The sequence below is a fragment of the Anabrus simplex genome, chromosome 3, assembly GCF_040414725.1.
Source record: "Anabrus simplex isolate iqAnaSimp1 chromosome 3, ASM4041472v1, whole genome shotgun sequence".
In the NCBI taxonomy this organism is placed as follows: Eukaryota; Metazoa; Arthropoda; class Insecta; order Orthoptera; family Tettigoniidae; genus Anabrus; species Anabrus simplex.
Window position 1 is genome coordinate 490,040,851 of NC_090267.1, and position 18,486 is coordinate 490,059,336.

Genomic DNA, 18,486 nt, shown 5'->3' on the forward strand with positions numbered 1-18,486 from the left:
CCTCAGATTATATCACCTGTTCCGGCCTAGCTATGGCTAGACCACCTAGTTGCTCGCTACCACTTCCTAGGACAGATAGCAGCACCCTTCAGCACCCAGCCGGAAGTGGTGTGGATGGAAGGGGATGAGAGACTGTTATGCTTGGGTGCCTCGTGCGTGAGGAGACGGGAACATGTGACTGACTATTACCGAGGGCATCAGCCCATTAGTACTCAGTATTATGTATTAATAATGTGTTATAAGTGTCGTAAATGTAATAAATGTTGTTATTTTTCTTATTCTTCCACTAATTACCGTACCATATCTACAACATAATCACTCTTATCTCAACTTTGATCATATCTTTTAGACAACACTACGAATCTACCAATAACTTACTTCTTCTTAGCCACCACCAATCCTATCACATTTCATCTTCATATTTAACTACCTCTCTCATCTTATTGCCAACGGCCGTAGCCGTGTTGAAACATCGGATCCCGTGAGATCTCCGAAGTTAAGCAACATTAGGCGTGGTCAGGAGTTGGATGGGTTGCCACGCGCTGTTGGTGGGGGGAAAGGGAATGGAGGAGCGGAAAGGAACTGACCACCCTACCGCACGTAAACTCCGGCTCAGGAACACCTCTGCGGAGGTTAGGACCTGCCTTCGGGCAGTACAATCCTTACCTTACCTCATCTTATTAGCCTTCACCAGTAGCTTACTCACTCTACACGCCCGTAAACATAATCATCCTAAGCATCCTTCACCCAGATTTACAATAGACCAATCACACCCCGAAACAAACGTTGGCACCTACCTAATTTAACATCTTAATAGTACCTCACACTTAGACCAGACCCAATGAATTGAAATGGCGTATGGCTTTTCGTGGCCGGAGTGTCCGGGGACACGCTCGGCTCGCAAAGTGCAGGTCTTTTGATTTGACACCCGTAGGCGACCTGCGCTTCGTGATGAGGATGAAATGATGATGAAGACGACACATACATCCAGTCCCCGTGCAAGCGAAATTAACCAATGATGGTTAAAAATCCCGAGCCTGTCGGGAATCGAATCCGGCACCCCTGTGACTAAAGGCCAGCACGCTAACCATTTAGCCATTGATTCAACATTGACATTACAGCCACACTTACATACAAAGGTCAGCCATAATCATCTTACCAATACATACCACCAATTCACCAAATCACAATCATGCTCGACATCAAGTTATACCACCTCTTCTTTATCTTTCACTAATTACTGTGCCTTCTCTATAACTTAATCACTCTTATCTCAACCACAATAATCACTTACAGACAACACTGTGAATCCACCAATAACTTATTCAACAACATTTTAGCCATCGCATTCTCTACGGTCCGCCACTGTGGTGTAGTGGTTAGCGTGATTAGCGTGATTAGCTGCCACCCCCGGAGGCCCGAGTTCGATTCCCGGCTCTGCCACGAAATTTGAAAAGTGGTATGAAGGCTGGAACGGGGTCCACTCAGCCTCCGGAGGTCAACTGAGTAGAGGTGGGCTCGATTCCCACCTCAGCCATCCTGGAAGTGGTTTTCCGTGGTTTCCCACTTCTCCTCCAGGCGAATGCCCGGATGATAACTAAGGCCACGGCCGCTTCCTTCCCTCTTCCTTGCCTATCCCTTCCAATCTTCCCATCCCTCCACAAGGCCCCTGTTTAGCATGGCAGGTGAGGCCGCCTGGGCGAGGTACTGGTCATTCTCCCCAGTTGTATCCCCGACCAAGAGTCTGAAGCTCCAGGACACTGCCCTTGAGGCGGTAGATGTGGGATCCCTCGCTGTGTCCAAGGGAAAAGCCGACCCTGGAGGGTAAACAGATGATGATGATGATGATGACATTCTCTACATATAATAATGCAGCAATAATCATCTTACCATACATGCATATACCAACCATAATCATACCTTATTTTCCTACTTCTCTCATTTAACTTGCCAACATACTTTACATCCCACCACCTCGTCCTCTTTATATCAATACGTCATTTTTTAACTTACATTTCGTGTCATACTCCATCCACCTTACAGCCACAATAAGGTAAAACAAAAACTGCCAATAAACGTCTTGCCATTCAAACATATTCCAACCATGATCTCATCCTGCCTTCAACCCTTTTACTCACTTACTATATACCTAAAATTCAACCTCTTTCCACATATTTATAATATACATACACTATAGCAGAAATTCTTCACTATTCACACCAAACTAGTTAAAACAATCCACAATCTCACTTTAATAATATTATAAATACCAAACAAGTTAATACCTACCTCACTTGCTAACACTACATGACTTTACTCTATCGTCTATTGACTCTCTTAACTAAAGTTTCTACTTATCGTTACTACACCCTCCTCAATTTTATCTTTCTTTCTCCACAGATATTTTAGACTCGTGCTTCCCCCTTTCTTCAAAGTCTCCCCCTTACTAAGTATCTGCTTCATCTCTTTCAGACCTTCGTGGTACTTCTGCATTTCACTTAAAAACCCTCCCATTCAATCTCTTTGCATGCTTCAATGATAACGCTCCTGACCGTTGTCCTAGGCGATACCATTCTTTCTCTATTAACCACTGTCCTCTCTTTATCACTATGTATGACCACTCCAACACTGCGATCATCTCTCTTTCTTTCCTTTGGACTTGTCACCTCCGAAGCAGTTTTCATGACCTCATTGGTCCCTGTTCTTCCCCTTTCCGCATGTCCATCATCTCCGGGAAGGTTTCCCATTACCAGCCTTTCTTCCACTCTCGTCCCGGCATCTTCGTCCTGTTTCATCACTTCTTCCAGTTCCAGTAAGTTTGTCACCGACCAAACTCTTATCCACCTGCCATTAGTCGCTACTAATTGCTGTCCCCTAACGTAAGCTTTCAATCCGTAGTGTCTGGCTCTCGCCAAATGTTTCTTAAGAACTTTTAAATTCTTGATCCCTTCATTTCCCATATCTGTCTTAATCCAAATTCTCCACTCTGAATATTACCCGCATTTCTGATCACTATTTCGGCCATCAAAATAGATAATAATTTCTCTTTTATAGGCCTATTACCTTGCACTATACCGATACTTTCCGCATCGTCAGTATCAGCTTGGTAAAAATTAATTTTCATTTTGCCCTGTATTAGCTCCTCCACTTTATATATTATGTTCATTTGTCCTCTCTCTTATCCTCCGGAACAGCATATTTAAATAAGCATTTCTTTCTTCGATCTTGACTACTGGCCTCTATTCCGTTTTCAGCTTCGACACTTCCTCTTCTAATTTTCTTACTTTCTCGCTTAGTGACGCAATTTCTTTCCCATTGTTTCCACTTAGTTGGTTGTATCGTGTGATTTCTCCTGGAACCATTTCATTATATTATCGAACTCCTTCCTTTGCTCCTGTATCATATCTTTAATTTGCTCAAACGGGAAAACTTCATCTACCACCTCTTTTACCACCTTCCTAATTACTTAAACGTCTTCCCAGCTCATGCTTCCACTAGAGATCGGTCCGGGATTCAATTCCACTCCCCCGATATTTAGCATTACCATGATCACCTCTGCCGCCAGCATCCTCTCCCCCTTCATTCCCAGTTCCATTTTGCTTCCTCCATTTTTCGCTTCTTCTTTCTCCTTTCTCCCCGGCTATGTTCCTACAACTGCACGTCTGCACTCGCCGCTTGCTTAAACTAAACTGCACACGCCATAAGTGCCTTCAGTGATACTAACGTACATTGCCAATTAGCTTATATCCAAAGCAATATTGGATTCATTCCTGACAGTATTTAGGGATTGTTGGAATAGAAGAAATGAAGAAGTTTGAGTCTGTTATGGAAATACATCGCAGTGTGCAAGGTCCTCAGCGGCGAAGAAGAGTATTCCGCAGACGATATCTCTCAGCTTAAATTTGTGCCAGCAACATCCTGTAACGTGGAGAGATCATTTTCCGCACACAGAAAAATCCTCTCTGACCAGCGTCATTCCATGACACATTTGGTGTTCACCACACGACACCTCATAATCTGCACGCCATCGGACTGAGCAGCGGTCACTTGGTAGACCAAGGCTATTGGGGGCTCTTAGGGCATGGGGTGTGGTTTTTAATAAAGGAAGAAGGTAGAAACGCCCCAGTCTTATGAAGTCAAGGATAAAAGTGAATTATCTACATCACTTAACATTCTCATATGTATAGTTTGGATGCGTTCGTGTTAATACACTTTCCACCGCCTACTTCATAAACCTTTCAGAATATATTTGTTATACTAGTGACCGGTTTATGAGTTATAAAAGACAAGTGAAAAAGGCCTCGGGACAAAAATTCCAAGCAGTGCTCCACAATGGCTATAAGACAGTTTATTGGTAAAATTTAACAGTAAAAAAATGGCGTATGCTTTTAGTGCCGGGAGTGTCCGACGACAAGTTCGGCTCGCCAGGTGGAGGACTTTCGATTTGACACCCGTAGGCGACGTGTGCGTCGTGATGATGTTGAAATGATGATGAAGACAACACATACACCCAGCCACCGTGCCAGCGAAATTAACCAATGGTGGTTTAATTTCCCAACCCTGCCGGGAATCGAACCCGGGACCCATGTGACCAAAGGCTAGCACGCTAAACATTTAGCCATGTAGCCGGACTACATTAACAGTTACTGCCGCGAACAGTATTGTATCTTACGGCAGATAAGGGCAATGTCAGGCAATAGGCCTGTCTCGTTCAAAAATGTTTCTTTCTTTATCCATCGAGGGTTGGTTTTCCTTCGGACTCAGCGAAGGATCCCACCTCTACCGCCACAAGGACAGTGGCCTGGAGCTTGAGACTCTGGTTCGGGGGATACAACTGGGGAGTACGACCATTTGCCTGGAGGAGAAGTTGGAAATCACGGAAAACCGCTTGCAGAATGGCTGAGGTGGGAATCGAACCCACCTCTTGTCAGTTGACATCCCCAGGCTCAGTGGACCCCATTCCTGCCCTCGTACGACTTTTCAAATTTCGTGGCTGAGCAGGGAATCGAACCCGGTCTCCGCGTATGGCAACTAATCACACTAACCACTACACCGCAGAGGCGGACAAAGTGGATCTTCTCGTTGATATTTCTCGATATCACGAAATAACATAGGATCATCAGTCAAAATAGCACTAACACCAGAAGGTATGGGCATGCGGAGAGAAGGCCTAATGCTCTTCACTTGTCTCAATATCATTAGAAAACATGCGACTTAGTCCATCTGCGACTATATTTTCTGATAATCTAATGTGTCGCACATCAAATAGAAAGGCAGAAATTCTGATAGCCCAACTGGCGATACGACCAGTACGACGAGGCATAGCTAAGACCCAAATTAAATATTGATTGTCTGTCTCTAATTTAAATTACACATACTTCAGATAGAGGCGGAACTTCTCCATGGCATTCAGGACTGCCGAACCTTCTACTTCCTTTCCCTTTCACAGTGCAAAGGTCGAATCTCTAGTACTTTTCCTCTGATTAGAATTAATAGAGAATGGTTTGCCAATTAATCGCGCATCCTCATTACAACCGCGAGTAGAGCCAAAATCTCCGTTTCAAGCTTGTGATAGTACATATATCACACCCCCGAATTATATGTAGAAGTTAGAGATATTATTGTCAGTATTCGATTTATTATTATTATTATTATCATCTTTATTATCAGTATTGCATTTGTATATTTTGCCATTTATATTGGTAAGCTGGAAGATATCCACATATATAGGTATGAGTAATTTGTTTTGCACGAGTGGGAAAACATTGCTTTAATAACTCTGGTAATTTGGTTGAGTCATGTGGCTACCCCAGTGTTTGTTGTGGTGTACTTGTGTCGGGATATTCCCTGAGTCATGTATATATCCCAGCCTGATGAGATGAGCTTGTTGTTGTATTAGGGAAGTTCGTTGACTCATCCGAGGCAAACCCCAGAGTCTGTTTATCTCTTGGGAGCAAGGTCTTGACAAGAGGTTCACTCATGTTTGGCTGGCAAACACCAATCCAGACGTATCATCTGAGAGGAGGGGGATGTTGATGTCAATAAAGGTTGATCATACGGCGGCAACAGGTGTGGTTGTAAAGGAACGAGAAGGAAGATAACTACAACCAGTGCCACTCGGTATGAAGGAACTACAACTGACAGACTGTACGAGAAGGAAGTAGTGCTGATACACGGTACTGGAGGGACACGGCTGCAATGGACTGGACTTCAAACATACGTGGAGCGTAGTCTTGTTATGTTCGTGGAAAGTGGATGATTGTGGAGAGTGCTTGCGCATTTAGTATTGTAGCACTTGTGGCGGCCTAGAATTATATGTTGTGAAAGCTATCTCAGACTTTCCATAATTTATGTTGATAATCGACAGACGTGTGTATATATCTTTACAACAAGTGTTAAAATATGTGAATACAGTAGTACAAGGTACAGTATCTGTGTGATGTGATAACTGCCGATTATGAGAATCGGTAAGTCGAATTGATATAGAGACAGTGGAGGGTATTTATCTTCATACATGTACATTGTTCATCGGACTATCTACAAATGGTAGCTTAGTTCTCGCTTTCGTTTTCCCTCGATTTTCATTATTGTTGTTGTTGTAAATATGGAGTCTTCCAGCAATATTTTATGTGTATATTATATGTATAATGTTGTATGTTGATGAGGTGCTCATGCACGGAATTTGTTAAGAATATAGTTAGCTATTTTAGAATCAGTGTTATTGATGAACCTAGGTGCACTTCCTACCTAATTAGTCGTTTTCAGGAGGTTAGGTAAGGCCTGCAACAGATGTACCAGTACGCAGCATTATGTACACGCCCTGGGATATACAGTTTATCATGCTCTTATCTAAATTCGAGGGATCCATTCTGGTGAACTCTGGCGTCCATACTACGGACATTTCGGTTAATTATGCTTATTAATTTTATTAAGTTTTTGAGTAATTTTATTTATATATTTTTATTCATGATATTATTTATTATAATCATCAAAAAGTTACAAGGTTCACTTTGGATATGGGCTTGATGACGTAGTATAGATCTAAGCTTCTAAAATAACCATATTAATAATAATATTCCCCCTCTGTGGTGTAGTGGTTAGTGTGATTAGCTGCCATCCCCGGAGGCCCGGGTTCGATTCCTACCTCTACCACGAAATTTGAAAAGTGGTACCAAGACTGGAGCCTCGAGAGATCAACTGAGTAGAGGTGGGATCGACTCCCACCTCAGCCATCCTGGAAATGATTCGCCGTGGTTTCCAACTTCTCCTCCATGCAAATGCAGGGATGGTACCTAACTTAAGGCCACGGACAGTTCCTTCCCACCTCCTTGTCTATCCCTTCCAATGTTCCCAGCCCCCGCAAGGCCCCCGTTCAGCATAGCAGGTGAAGCCACCTGGACGAGGTACCGGTACTGGTCAAGGTAGAGGGATGAAAGTGGCCGTGGCCTTTAGTTAGGTAGCATCCCGGTATTTGCCTGGAGGAGAAGTGGGAAACAACGGAAAACCACTTCCAGGGTGGCTGAGGTGGGAATCGAACCCACCTGTACTCATTTGACATCCCGAGGCTGAGTGGACGCGGTTCCAGGCCTCGTGCTAACTTTCAAATTTCGTGTCAGAGCCGTGAATCGATCCCGGACCTCTGAGGGATGGCAGCTATTCACACTAACCATTTAACCACAGAGGCGGACTACTTTTATCACCACACGACGATAATAAGTTTGTTTTCCAAGCTCATCGTATTACCACAAAGCATAAGACCCGTTTTAGCTCAGTGGTAGAACACTGGTCTTGTTAACCAGCGGTGGTGAGTTTGATACTCACAGGAGGCAATTATCCTTCTATTATTATCACACGAAGATAAAAAGTTCGTGTTCCTAGGTCATTAGTATTACCAGAGCCACGTTAGCTCGCTGGTGGAGCACTGGACTAATAAACCAGAGGTCGTGAGTTCCATCCTCACAGGAGGCAATTTTCCTTCTTTTATTATCACACGACGATAATAAGTTTCTTGTCCAAGCTCATTCATATTGCGGCGGAAGCCTGAGCCTCTTTAGCTCAGCGATAGAGCACTGGTCTTGTAAACAAGGGATCGTGAGTTCGATCCTCACAGGAGGCAACTTTCCTCTTTTTTAATCGCACGACGATAATAAGTTTGTTGTCCAACCGCATTCGTATTACAGAGGCAGTCGGAGCCTCTTTGGCTCAGTGGAAGAACACTGGTCTACTAGACCACGGGTCGTGAGTTCGAACCTCACAGGAGGCAAATTATTACGTTTATTATCACATGACGATAATGTGTTTGTGTTCGAAGTTCATTCGTATTGTTCCGCAGCCGAAAGCCTATTTAGCTCAGAGGTAGAACACTGGTCTAGTAAACCAGGGGTCGTGAGTTCGATCCTCACACGAGGCAACTTTACTTCTTTTATCATCACACGAAGATAATAAGTTTTTTCTCCAACCTCATTCGTATTACGACGACAGCCAGAGCCACTTCAGCTCAGTGGTAGAACACTGGTCTTGTATACCAGCGGTCGTGAGTTCGATCCTCACAGGAGGCAAAATTTTCTTTTATTATCGCATGACGATATTGAGTATGTGTTCCAAGCTTATTCGTATTACGACGACATCAAGACCGTATTTAGCTCAATGGTAGAGTCCTGGTCATATACACAAGGGGTCGTGAGTTCGGTCATCACAGGAGGCATTTTTTCTTATATTATCTTCTTCTTCCTTATCGATTTAACTTCCAGGGTCGGTTTTTCCCTCGGAATCAGCGAGGGATCCCATGTCTACCACTTCAAGGGCAGTGCACTGGATCTTCAGACACTGGATGGGGGGATACAACTGTGTAGGCGACCAATTCCTCGCCCAGGAGTCCTCATCTGCTATTGAACCCGGGCTCCACGGGGGGCATGGAAGATTGGAAAGGATAGATAAGGAATAGGGAAGGAAACGGTCTTGGAGTAGTAGTTCTCCTGTTGCCTATTGCCATGGCCTTAGAATTGCCAATAAGGATTGATCATGGACCATATGTCAATGCATATGGGGGCAGATTGCCGTTAATTTTATTTACTGTATTTTATGCATTCTGTATTTTGCTTAAGCTATTACGGATTTGAACTATGTGTTAGGCAGAAGCCTGTAAGGTTCAATAAATCCTATCCTCTTTGAGCGTGTCTCACACAAACTGGTGATTTGCGAATTGAGGAATGTGTGTTTCTATCTTCTTTCTTAATCAGTTAACCCTCTAGGGTCAGTTTTTCCCTCGGACTCAGTGAGGGAACCCATGTCTACCACTTCAAGGGCAGTGCACTGGATCTTCAGACACTGGATTGGGGGATATAACTGTGTAGGCGACCAATACCTCGCCCAGGAGTCCTCATCTGCTATTGAATCCGGGCTCCACGGGGGGCATGGAAGATTGGAAAGGATAGATAAGGAATAGGGAAGGAAACGGTCTTGGAGTAATAGATCTCCTTGCCATGGCCTTAGAATTGCCAATAAGGATTGATCATGGACCATATGTCAATGCATATGGGGGCAGATTGCCGTTAATTTTATTTACTGTATTTTATGCATTCTGTATTTTGCTTAAGCTATTACGGATTTGAACTATGTATTAGGCAGAAGCCTGTAAGGTTCAATAAATCCTATCCTCTTTGAGCGTGTCTCACACAAACTGGTGATTTGCGAATTGAGGAATGTGTGTTTCTATCTTCTTTCTTAATCAGTTAACCCTCTAGGGTCAGTTTTTCCCTCGGAATCAGTGAGGTAACCCACTTCCACCGTGGAGCGTGATACATTGGGTCGGTGGATACAACTGGAAAGGATGACGTGCACCTCGCCCAGGCAGCCTCACCTGCTATGCTGAACAGGGGCCTTGTGGGGGGATGGCAAGATTGGAATGGATAGACAAGGAAGAGGGAAGGCAGCGGCCGTGGCCTTAAGTTAGGTACCATCCCGGCATTTGCCTGGAGGAGAAGTGGGAAACCACGGAAAACCACTTCCAGGATGGCTGAGGTGGGAATCGAACCCACCTCTACTCAGTTGACCTCCCGAGGCTGAGTAGACTCCGTTCCAGCCCTCGTACCACGTTTCAAATTTTGTGGCAGATCCGGGAATCGAACCCGGACCTCCGGGGGTGGCAGCTAATCACGCTAACCACTACACCACAGAGACGGACAATAAATCAGTTAATTATTTAAATTTCAAAATTTATCACTCAGTCCTTTTAGGATATGTTTTTGCGTACTCTCTCACGTCCACAATCATTGCACAAGTTCTTATACATTGAGCACAATTCATGCAGCCACTTGTTGCAGACGGTGCACTTAATCCAATCATCCTTCTTTTTTGTCAAATAATAGTTCTCCCAGCACTCCACACACTTGTTGCAGTCATCAGACATTGCATTATTTTTCCCATCTTGAATCATTTTGGCTGCTTCATTGGAATGAGGTTTTTCTCCTTTCCTACTCTTTCCAATTGTGGTATCGGTTGCAATTTTTCTTTGCAATTTGTTCTTTTCGTTCACTGAGATTTCTCTTTTGTTGGAGATATTACGCTTTAAAGTTTCATTAAAGGCATGTACCACAAACTTCGATTAGGCTGTAGCTGCTTCCTTTTCTCCATAATTAGTATAATAGGACACAGCATTTAAAAAAAACATACAGGCTATATAATATATTTTATTGACAAACTGACCGGAGGATGGAAACACATTTTATACCTAAATGGAAATTCAAAGAATACCGCGCCATCTCTCCCGGAAATGTAGCGCGCCAACTCTCCCGACATTTGGGGAGAGATGGCGCACCCCTGCCCCAGGAACTGCGTTGGCCCAACATGGCGTATATCACACCAGCATAGTCGTTGACTAACCTAGTCATCCGTCTGTGCCAATGCAAAGTTAATTTAGCTTGAACAGCTTAGTCAGTGGGCTTTTATATCATGCCGTAGCAAACTTTTGAAGGTAGAGAAGACGTACTTGCCAGAAATATCCATGATTTCAGGCGAAATCACTCGCACCATGTGACATCCAACAGATAGCATTTGTTCTCACGTACTACATACTGTACACACGAGAAGCAGTGGTCGAGCGATCTAGCGGGCGACTGCCACACTGACCTACCCTGCGCCATCTCTCCCGGAATCACTATATACGTTGCCTTATAGCACAATAGCGACAAAGACCGAGGTATTTAAAACATAACACTTCTCACACAACTCAATCGTGAATACACTAATAATGCAAAACTGTCGAAACATCTCTGGCAGCGACAATAATGAGCAATAAAAATTACTACATCTGAAGGCAAATATAACGCGGGCTAATGGCCAAGCCAAGGGTCGCTGTTGACATCGCAATCGCCTGTGCTGCCACCAAGCGGGTGTTCCACCAACCTCTTGAGCTCTCTTACGGGCGAACGGAGATGATGTCCAACTTCCTCTTCGATACGCTATGCCGGTACTAAAACTTTTTTTTTGTTTGCTAGTTGTTTTACGATGGGAGAGGAAAGGGCTAGGAGTGGGAAGGAAGCGGCCGTGGCCTTAATTAAGGTACAGCCCCAGCATTTGCTTGGTGTGAAAATGGGAAACCACGGAAAATTATTTTCAGGACTGCCGACAGTGGAATACGAACCTACTATCTCCCGAATACTGGATACTGGCCGCACTTAAGCGACTGCAGCTATCGAGCTCGGTACTACTATACCAAAGAGCCAAGAATGCAACTATAGTTCCTGATTACTGGGTAGTGTCTAACGCCACCTTTCTTTTGGTTTCTTCCTTTCTTTTTTCTTTCTTAATCCATTCAACCTTCAGGGTTGGTTTTTCCCTCGACTCAGTGAGGGATCCCACCTCGACCGCCCATCTTATTATCTTCTTCTTCTTCTTAATGTTTACCTTCCAGGGTCGGTTTTTCCCTCGGACTGAGCGAGGCATCCCACCTCTACCGCCTCAAGGGCAGTGTCCTGGAGTTTCAGACTTTGGGTCGGGGGATACAACTGGGGAGAATGACCAGTACCTCGCCCAGGCGGCCTCACCTGCTATGCTGAACAGGGGCCTTGGTAGGGGATGGGAAAATTGGAAGGTATAGACAAGAAAGAGGGAAGGAAGCGGCCGTGGCCTTATGTTAGGTACTATGCCGGCATTTGCCTAGAGGAGAAGTGGGAAACCACGAAAAACCACTTCCAGGATGGATGAGGTGGGAATCGAAACTCCTGTACACAGTTGAACTCCCGAGGTTGAGTGGACACCGTTCCAGCACTCGCACCATTTTTCAAATTTCGTGGCAGAGTCAGCAATCGAATCCGGGCTCACAGCTAATCACACCACAGAGGCGGACGGAGGGCATCTACAAATTATGGTATACGATATAATTTAATTTGTATTTATATGATTTAGTGTCCGCTTCTGTGGTGCAGTGGTTAGTGTGCTTAGCTGCCTCCCTCGGAGGCTCGGGTCGGAAATTTTAACGTTAGATTTTTAATTCCCCTGGCTCGGGGACTGAGTCTTTGTACTGTCGCCAACGTTTCTGCAACTCTCACACAACACAACACAACACAACACAACACAACACAACACAACACAACACAACACAATAACGCGCAGTGTGCTATACACGACAGATGTCGCCCACACTCGTCGGAGGTTTTGCCTTGCAAGTCTGCGCCAGGCTAGAAAAAGTCTTCGATATAATAACAACATATTTTATACAGGATGAACCGATATTCGCACACTAGGGCGTCGCAGCGCGACTTCTCACCTGCCAGCAATAAAAAGAAATGTCTATCACATAAGTTCGTCCTGCGAGTATATCCGGCAGAAAAAGGACGTCTCCGAGCTCGATAGCTGCAGTCGTTTAAGTGCGGCCAGTTTCCAGTATTCGGGAGATAGTTGGTTCGAACCCCACTGTCGGCAGCCCAGAAGAACTTTTCCGTGGTTTCCCATTTTCATACCAGGCAAAACTGGGGCTGAACCTTAATTAAGGCCACGGCCGCTTCCTTCCGACTCCTAGCCTTTCCCTGTCCCATCGTCGCCGTAAGACCTATCTGTGTCGGTGCGACGTAAAACAACTAGCTAAAAGGACGTCGAAGTGTGTCAATCTGGCAACACTGTAACCACATGTAGGGTAACTAACTCTGTCAGCACATATTAGGTGTCCTGTACAGTTGGTGGATAGAGTTTTGGGTTAGTATGCAGGAGTTCGAGGAGTCGATCCTGGGTTGAGGGGTATGTATCTTATTTCGTAAATGTAGTCCAGGTGGTATGTTCTCTGGCATCTTTATCGTACGCAGCGATTGCAGTGGGTCCTCCAGAAACCATTTGCACTTACATACTACGATCCTAGAAATGAACGAACAATCGTTTTCGTTAGTCAGCTTTGAAAGACGCGCTTTCCACTTTTTGGACGTCCATTTATTCACTACACCACACAAGCGCACTAAATATATTACTTCTTCCCTCCTTTCTTCCTTCTTTCTTTCTTTCTTTCTTTCTTTCTTAATCGGTTTACCGTATCCCCAGTGTTGGTTTATCTCTCGTACTCAGCGAGGGATCCCACCTCTCCCCCATCAAGGGCAGTGTCCTGGAGCGAGAGACATTGGCTCGGGGGAAACAACTGGAGAGGATGACCAGAACCACGCCCAGGTGGCTTCACCCGCTATGCTGAACAGGGGGCCTTGTGGGGGATAGGATGACTTAGATAAGCTATCTAAGTATAAAATCAACATGATCAGCATAATCATTCATAAAACAAAAGTAATTAAATAAATTTTAATACTATTATCCTATCAATACTGAACCACTGGAGAATATTGGACAGACTGACTATAGATTATCTGACCGCCTTAAGTTAGGTACCATCCCGGCATTTGCCAGGAGGAGAAGTGGGAAACCACGGAAAACCAGTTCCAGGTTGGATGAGGTGGGAATCGAACCTACCTCTACTCAGTTGATCTCCCGAGGCTGAGTGGACCCCGTTACAGCCCTCGTACCACTTTTCAAATTTCGTGGCAGAGCCGGGAATCGAGCCCGGACCTCCGGGGTGGCAGCTAATCACACTAACCACTACACCACAGAGGCGGACCTGTCTGTACTCTGCTAGGCATTAGCTCAGTATTTGCAGCCTTTTCTCAGAGCACATCTACGTTATTGATTGAAATTTAGTGAGTGCTTATTAAATGATGTTTTCGTCATTTGTTGTGCCCAAGCTTATTAAACGAACATCTGACAGAGTTTCATTGTGAAAGTGTTAAACGATTTTTGTGTTTGCAACTGACACCAAAATATCCACCTCTGAATATTTTACTGTCCACCTCTGTGGTGTAGTGGTTAGTGTGATCAGCTCTGGGGATGGTTTTCCGTGGTTTCCCATTTTCTCTCCAGGCCAATGCTCGGGCTGTAGCTTAATTAAGGCCACGGCCACTTCCTTCCCACTTCTAGTCCTTTCCTATCCCCTTGTCGCCGTAAGACCTATCTGTGTCGGCGCGACGTAAAGCAAAGTTAAACAATGTGTGTGTTTAGCCGCCAGTCCCGGTGAACCGTGTTCAATTCCCGGCTCTGCCACAAAATTTCAAACGTAGTAGGCCCTACAAGGACTGGAATGGGGTCAATTCATCGCGGTAGTTCAACTGAGTAAAGAGGGTTCGATTTCCACCTCAGCTATCCTCGACAGAGCTCGATAGCTGCAGTCGCTTAAGTGCGGCCGCTATCCAGTATTCGGGAGATCGTGGTATCGAACCGCACTGTCGGCAGCCCTGAAGATATGGTTTTCCGTGCTTTCCCAATTTCACACCAGGCAAATGCTGGGACTGTACTTTAATTAAGGCCACGGCCGCTTCCTTCCCACTCCTAGCCATTTCCTGTCCCATCGTAGCCATAGGACCTTTTTTGCTGGTGCGACGTAAGCCAATGACAAGAAAAAAGCAATCCAAGAAGTGGTTTTGTATGGTTTCTCACTTCTCTTTCAGGCCAATGCCGGGATGGTATGGCGCTTCCTTCCTTCATCCTTGTCCAGCACTTCCTTACATCCCATCCCCCACAAGGCATAGCGGGGAAGGCTGCCTGGGCGAGGTACTGGTCCTCTTCCCCGGTTGTATCTCCGACCATATTGTTACGCTCCGGACACTACCCTTGGAGCGATAGAAGTGGGATACCACACTGATTCATAGGGATGAGCCAACACTGAACGGTAAAATATGGATAAAGGAAGAAAGAAAGAAAGAAAGAAAGAAAGAAAGAAAGAAGGATAGAGAAAGCAAAAGTAATATTGATTAACTGTATGTAGAATCGTACCTGGTTTCAATACTGTTCGACAGGAATCTTTGCCAGCTTTAGGGTCGCTTTAGAGGATTTAACTCTTAAATGCGTAATGCATTATTTCTTTCTAATATGTTGGTTTTTCATTTCAAAATTTATGCATTATTGATTTTTAAAAATGTTGATATAAATTTGTCAAAACAATTTTTCCTTCTTTCTTAATGCGTCTACTGCCCCAGGTTGTTTTCCTCCTCGTACTCAGCGAGGAATCCCATCTCCACCGCCTCAAGGGCAGTGTCCTGGAGTGTGAGACTCTGGGTCGGGGAATAAAATGGGTGAGGAGGACCAGTACCTCGCCTAGGCAGCCTCACCTGCTATGCTGAACAGGGGTCTTGGGGGGGATGGGAAGATTGGAAGGGATAGACATGGAAGAGGGAAGGAAGCGACCGTGGCCTTAAGTTAGGTCCCATCCCGGCATTTGCCTAAGAGAAATGGGAAACCACGGAAAACCCCTTGCAGGATGGCTGAGGTGAGAATCGAACCCACCTCCACTCAGTTGGCCTTCCGAAGCTGAGAGGACCCCGTTCCAGCCCCCCGTACCACTTTTCAAATTTCGTGGTAGAGCTTGGAATCGTACCCGGACCCGGGGGTTGCTGCTAATCACCAAACCACTGCACCACAGAGGCGGATCATAATAATATTAATTATTATTGTTAATGTGCTAACAAAAGGAAAACACTTTCGGGAGGGATTTTCCTCCTTTTCTTCAATTACTTCTTTTAGCTAATTTTTAAAAGTAAAGTGAAATTGAGTCAGATAATTAATCCTAAGCTGTCCACTATTTCTTGAAAAGATGTGACTATCAAATTTAATTAATTTGTCCGCCCCTGTGGCGTAGAGCTTTGTGTGATTGGCTGCCACCCCGGAGGCTCTGCCACGAAATTTGAAAAGTGGTACGAGGGATGGAACAGGTTCCACTCAGCCTCGGGTCAACTGAAAAAGGGGTTTGCGATTCCCATTTCAACCACCCTGGAAGTGGTTTTCTTGGTTTCCCACTTCTCCTCCAAGGCCGTTTCCTTCCCTCTTCCTTGTTTATCACTTCCAGTCTTCCCGTGCCCCCTTAAGGCCCGTGTTCAATAACAGATGAGGCCTCCTGAGCGAGGTACTGGTCATCCTCCCCAGTTGTATCCCCCAATGCAGTGCCTGAAGTTCCAGGGCACTGCCCTTGAAGTGGTAGAGGTGGGATCCCTCGCTGGGTCCGAAGGAAAAAACGACCCTTGAAGCTAAACCCATAAGGAAGAAAAAAGTAATATAAGAACAAATGCCTCCTTTGAGGATCGCACTCACGACCCCTCGTTTACATTACCAGTGCCCTACCATTGAGCTAAATAGGTTTTTGGTGTGATCGTAATACGAATGAGCTTGGAACACAAACTCAATATCGTCGTGTGGTAATAAAAGAAAGAAGTTGCCTCCTGTGAGGATCGAAATCACGACCACTGGTTTACAAGACCAGTGCTCTACAACTGAGCTAAAGAGGCTCTGGCTGTAGCCGTAATACGAGTGAACTTGAAGCACAAACACATTATCGTCGAGTTATTATAAAAGGGAAGATTCTCCTCCTTTTACTACCGAACTCACGACCCCAGAGTAACCAGACCAGTGCTCTACCACCGAGCTAAACAGGCTCTGACTGCCGTCGTAATACGAGTGAACTTGAACCACAAACTCATTATCGTCGTGTGGTAAGAAAAGAAATAAGTTGCCTCATGTGAGGATCGAACTCACGACCCCTGGTTTACGAGACCAGTGCTCTACCACTGAGCTAAAGAGGCTCTAGCTGTCGTCGTAATACGAATGAACTTGGAAAACAAACTTATTATCGTCGTGTGATAATGAAAGTAATCCGCCTCTGTGATGAAGTGGTTAGTGTGAATAGCTGCCACCCTCGGAGTTCCGGGTTCGATTCACGGCTCTGCCACGAAATTTGAAAATTACTACGAGGGCATGAACTGCGTCCACTCAGCCTCGGGATGTCAAATGAGTAGAGGTGTGTTCAATTCCCACCTCAGCCATCCTGGAAGTGGTTTTCCGTTGTTTTCCATTACTCCACTAGGCAAATACCAGACTTGTACCTAACTTAAGGCCACGGCCACGTCCTTCCCTCTTCCTTGACCAGTACCGGTACCCCGCCCAGGTGACTTCACCTGCTATGCTGAACAGGGGCCTTGCGGCGGCTCGGAAGATGGCAGGGTTAGACAAGGATGTGGCGACGAAGTGTCCGTAGCCTTAAGTTAGTTACCATCCCTGCATTTGCCTGGAGGAGAAGTGGGAAACCACGGCGAATCATTTCCAGGAAGGCTGAGGTTGGAATCGAACCCACTTCTACTCAGTTGACCTCCCGAGGCTCCAGCCCTCGTACAACTTTTCAAATTTCGTGGCAGAGTTGTGAATCGAACCCGGGCCTCCGTGGGTGGCAGCTAATCGCACTAACCACTACACCACAGAGGGGGGAATATGATTATTAATATAGTTATTTTAGAAGCTTAGCTCTATATAACGTCATCAAGCCCATTTCCAAAGTGAAGCTTGAACGGAGATTTGCCTCTACGTGCGGTGGTAATGACGATGTACAATTAATTTTCCAACCATTCTCTCTTAACTCTAATTCGGGGAAAAGTACTAGAGATTCGACCCTTGCACTGTGAAAGGGAAAGGAAGTAGAAGGTTTGGCAGTCCTGTATGCCATGGAGAAGTTCGGCCTGTATCTGAAGTATGTGTAATTTAAATTAGAGACAGACAATCAAGCCTTAAGTTGGGTCTTAGCTAGGCCTCGTCGTACTGGTCATATCGCCCGTTGGGCTATCAGAATTTCTGCCTTTCTATTTGATGTGCGACATATTAGAGGATCAGAAAATATAATCTCAGATGGACTAAGCCGCATGTTCTCTAATGATGTTGAGACAAGTGAAGAGGAAGATAGGTCTTCTCTACCCATGCCCGTACCTTCTGGTATTAGTGCTATTTTGATTGATGCCCCTATGTTATTTCGTGATATCGAGAAATATCAACGAGAAGATCCCCGTTCTCAGCCTGGAATGGGGTCCACTCATCCTCGGGAGGTCAACTGAGTAGAGGTGGGTTCGATTCCCACCTCAGCCATCCTGGAAGCGGTATTCCGTGGTTTCCCACTTCTCCTCCAGCCAAATGCCGGGAAGGTACCTA

General features: G+C 45.2%; 5 non-coding genes across 5 annotated transcripts; 3 read left to right on the forward strand and 2 right to left on the reverse strand.

Moving 5' to 3' along the window:
* The first annotated feature begins 8,044 nt into the window (after positions 1–8,044).
* On the forward strand, positions 8,045–8,116 carry TRNAT-UGU (transfer RNA threonine (anticodon UGU)). Its single transcript has one exon. It is a non-coding gene; the product is annotated as a tRNA-Thr (tRNA).
* Positions 8,117–8,191: 75 nt separating this feature from the next.
* TRNAS-ACU (transfer RNA threonine (anticodon AGU)) lies at positions 8,192–8,263 on the forward strand. Its single transcript has one exon. It is a non-coding gene; the product is annotated as a tRNA-Ser (tRNA).
* Positions 8,264–8,338: 75 nt separating this feature from the next.
* Positions 8,339–8,410, forward strand: TRNAT-AGU (transfer RNA threonine (anticodon UGU)). The gene has a single exon. It is a non-coding gene; the product is annotated as a tRNA-Thr (tRNA).
* Positions 8,411–16,730: 8,320 nt separating this feature from the next.
* On the reverse strand, positions 16,731–16,802 carry TRNAT-UGU (transfer RNA threonine (anticodon GGU)). The gene has a single exon. It is a non-coding gene; the product is annotated as a tRNA-Thr (tRNA).
* A 222-nt stretch (positions 16,803–17,024) lies between these two features.
* Positions 17,025–17,096, reverse strand: TRNAT-CGU (transfer RNA threonine (anticodon CGU)). Its single transcript has one exon. It is a non-coding gene; the product is annotated as a tRNA-Thr (tRNA).
* Positions 17,097–18,486: the final 1,390 nt, after the last annotated feature.